Source organism: Motacilla alba, chromosome 2, assembly GCF_015832195.1.
Source record: "Motacilla alba alba isolate MOTALB_02 chromosome 2, Motacilla_alba_V1.0_pri, whole genome shotgun sequence".
Taxonomy (NCBI): domain Eukaryota; kingdom Metazoa; phylum Chordata; class Aves; order Passeriformes; family Motacillidae; genus Motacilla; species Motacilla alba.
The window spans coordinates 68,240,377-68,244,835 of NC_052017.1; positions in this window are offsets into that span (position 1 = coordinate 68,240,377).

Consider the following 4,459-nt stretch of genomic DNA (forward strand, 5'->3'; position numbering starts at 1 on the left):
GCCCAGGGACTGAGTCACTGCTCGAACTCGCTGAGCGCTGCGCTCGCTGCTACACGGTGGTGGTTCGATCTCTGCCTCAGCTCTCTGGCCGCTATGATAATTCCCAAGAAGCGACTTTGTCGCTTCCCGAGCTCTCTGGGCACTCCAGTCGCTCCCACACTGTGGCCCTCTCACTGCCTCAGCTCATTGGGCACTAAGATTGATGCCACACCTTGAATCTGCTGCTGCTCCATCTCTTTGGGGACTGCAATGGGTGCCACACCGTAACTCTGTCACTTGTCGAGCTATCTAGGCAGTTCAATCAGTGCCACACCGTGTCTCTGTCACCTGTTGAGCTATCTGGGCACTACAATCGGTGCCACGCCGTGACTCTGTCACTGCTCGAGGTCCCTGGGCATTATGATCCGTGCCACACCGTGGATCTAATACCTGTCGAGCTGTGGGCACAGTGACTCTGTCGCTGCTCCAGCTCTCTAGGCACTACTATTGGTGCCGGCAGACTATCTGTCACTGCCTGAGCTCTCCGGGCACCGCGATCGTGGCTACGCCGTGACTGTCACCTGTCGAGCTCAATGGGAACTACGATCGGTACAACACCCTGGCCCCGTCGCCTATCGAGCTATCTGGGCACTGCAATATGTGCCGCACGGTGGTTCTGTAGACTGTGACCCCTCTAGGCGCTGTGATCGGTGGCACACGGTGACTGTGGCACTAGCTCGAGCTCTCTGTGCAATCGGATCGGTGGCACACCCTGACTCTGTCACTGCCTCAGCCCTCTGGGCACAATCGACGCCACACGGTAGTTCTGTCGCTGCTCGAGCTTTCTGGGCACTGAGATCGATGCCACACCGTGACTCTGTCTCTGCCTGAGCTCTAAGAACGCTGCGCATCTCCCGCTCTAGCGCTCCTGGCTTACCGTGTTCTGGCCTCTGAGAATCCTGCCGCTTCCCGGGGCGCCGCTGGCAATGGGGCTCGCGCCCACCGCCCCTTAAATACGCCTCAGACCCGGAGAGGGGGAGGCGGCTTGTAGGGGGCGGGTGCCGCCCAGTGACTGAGTCACCGCCTGAGCTCCCTGAGCACTGCGATCGGTGCCACATCGTGCCTTTGTCACTGTCTGAACTCTCCGAGCACTGCGATCTGTGGCACAAGGTGGTTCGATCTCTGCCTCAGCTCTCGGGCTACTATGATAATTCCCAAGAAGCGACTTTGTCGCTTCCCGAGCTCTCTGTGCACTCCAGTCGCTGTCACACTGTGGCCCTCTCACCGCCTCAGCTCTCTGGGCACTAAGATTGATGCCACACCTTGACTCTGCTGCTGCTTCATCACTTTGGGGGCTGAGATGCTGTAGCTCTGTCACCTGTCGAGCTATCTGGGTGGTCCGATCAGTGCCACACCAGGACTCTGTTACGTGAGGTCCCTGGGCACTACAATCTGTGCCACATATGTCGCTGCTCCAGCCCCCTGGCCACTGCTATCCATGCCACCAGAGAATCTGTCCGTGCCTGAGCTCTCTGAGCACTGCGATTAGTGCCACACGATGGCTCCATCACTGCCTCAGCTCCCTGAGCACTACAATTGGTGTCACACCCTGACTTTGCCGCTGCTCCATCACTTTGGGGGCTGCAATCGGTGCCACACCGTGGCTCTGTCACTGCTTGACCTCTCTGGGCACTGCAATCAGTGCCACACGGTGACTGCGGCACTGCTCGAACTCCCTATGCAACAGGATCGGTGTGAGACCCTGACCCTGTCACTGCCTCAGCTCTCTGGCCACTATGATAATTCCCAAGAAGTGACTTTTTTGCTTCCTGAGCTCTCTGGGCACTCCAGTCGCTCCCACACTGTGGCCCTCTCACTGCCTCAGCTCTCTGGGCACTAAGATTGATGCCACACCTTGACTCTACTGTTGCTCCATCTCTTTGGGGGCTGAGATCAGTGCCAGACGATAGCTCTGTCACTTGAGGTCCCTGGGCACTACGATCTGTGCCACATGGTGACTCTGTCGCTGCTCCGGCCCCCTGGCCACTGCTATCCGTGCCACCAGAGAATCTGTCCCTTCTTGAGCTCTCTGAGCGCTGTGATGGATGCCACAATGTACCTTTGTCACTGCCTGAACTCTCTGAGCACTGTGATCGGTGCTGCCAGAGAACCTCTCACACCTGAGCTTTCTGAGCACTGCGATCGGAACCACATCGTGCCTTTGTGACTGCCTGAACTCTCTGGGAACAACTATCTCAGCCACACGGTGACTGTGGCACTGCTCAAGGTCTCTATTCAATATGATCGTTGCCAAACAGTGACTCTGTCACTGCCTAAGCTCTCTGAGCACTGTGATCGGTGCCTCATGGTTCGATCACTGCCTGAGCTTTCTGAGCACTGTGATGGATGCCACATTGTGCCTTTCTCACAGCCTGAACTCTGAGCACAGCAATAGATACCACACCGCGCCTTTAATGCTGACTGAAATCTCTGAGTACTGCGACTGGTGCCACCAGAGAATCTGTCCGTGCCTGAGATCTCTGAGCACTGCCATCGGTGCTGCCAGAGAAATCTGTCCGTGCCTGAGCTCTCTGAGCACTGTGATAGATACCACTGTGTGCTTTTGTGACTGCCTGAACTCTCTGAGCACTGTGATTGGTGCTGGTAAAGAATCTGTCCCTTCTTGAGCTCTCTGAGCACTGCGATGGATGCCACACCATTCCTTTGTCACTCCTGAGCTCTCTGAGCACTGCAATCGGTGTCACACCGTGCCAGTCACTGTGCCTTTGTGACTGCCTGACTCCAGTCACTCCCACACTGTGGCCCTCTCACCGCCTCAGCTCTCTGGGCACTAAGATTGATGCCACACCTTGACTCTACTGTTGCTTCATCTCTTTGGGGGCTGTGATCAGTGCCACACTGTAACTCTGTCACCTGTTGAGCTATCTGTGCGGTCAGATCAGTGCCACACCATAACTCTGTTAGTTAAGGTCCCAGGGCACTACGATCTGTGCCACATGGTGACTCTGTCACTGCTCCGGCCCCCTGGCCACTGCTATCCCTGCCACCAGAGAATCTGTCCCTTCTTGAGCTCTCTGAGCACTGTGATGGATGCCACAATGTACCTTTGTCACTGCCTGAACTCTCTGAGTACTGCGATCGGTGCTGCCAGAGAACCTCTCACACCTGAGCTATCTGAGCACTGCGATCGGAACCACATCGTGCCTTTGTGACTGCCTGAACTCTCTGGGAACAACCATCTCATATGGTGACTGTGGCACTGCTCAAGGTCTCTATGCAATAGGATCTTTGCCAGACACTGACTCTGTCACTGCCTGAGCTCTCTGAGCACTGCGATCGGTGCCTCATGGTGGTTCGATCACTGCCCGAGCTTTCTGAGCACTGCGATGGATGCCACATTCACAGCCTGAACTCTGAGCACAGCAATAGATACCACACCGTGCCTTTAACGCTGACTGAAATCTCTGAGCACTGCCATCGGTGCCACCAGAGAATCTGTCTGTGCCTGAGCTCTCTGAGCACTGCCATCGGTGCCGCCAGAGAATCTATCACTGCCTGAGCTCTCTGAGCACTGCGATGGATGCCACTCCGTGCCTTTGTGACTCCCTGAACTCTCTGGGGATTATGATCAGAGCCACACGATGACTGTGGCACTGCTCGAGATCTCTATGCAATAGGATCGTTGCCAGATGGCGCCTCTGTCACTCCTGAGCTCTCTGAGCACTGCGATCAGTGCCACACTGTGCCTTTGTGACTGCCTGAGCTCTCTGGACACTGCAATCGGAGCCACACCGTTCTTTTGTGACTGCCTGAACTCTCTGAGCACTGCGATTGGTGCCGGTAAAGAATCTGTCCGTGCCTGAGCTCTCTGAGCACTGCGATTAGTGCCACACGATGGTTCTATCACTGCCTCAGCTCTCTGAGCACTACAATTGGTGTCACACCCTGACTTTGCCGCTGCTCCATCACTTTGGGGGCTGCAATCGGTGCCACACCGTGGCTCTGTCACTGCTTGACCTCTCTGGGCACTGCAATCAGTGCCACACGGTGACTGCGGCACTGCTCGAACTCCCTATGCAACAGGATCGGTGTGAGACCCTGACCCTGTCACTGCCTCAGCTCTCTGGCCACTATGATAATTCCCAAGAAGTGACTTTTTTGCTTCCTGAGCTCTCTGGGCACTCCAGTCGCTCCCACACTGTGGCCCTCTCACTGCCTCAGCTCTCTGGGCACTAAGATTGATGCCACACCTTGACTCTACTGTTGCTCCATCTCTTTGGGGGCTGTGATCAGTGCCACACAGTAACTCTGTCACTTGAGGTCCCTGGGCACTACGATCTGTGCCACATGGTGACTCTGTCACTGCTCCGGCCCCCTGGCCACTGCTATCCGTGCCACCAGAGAATCTGTCCCTTCTTGAGCTCTCTGAGCGCTGTGATGGATGCCACAATGTACCTTT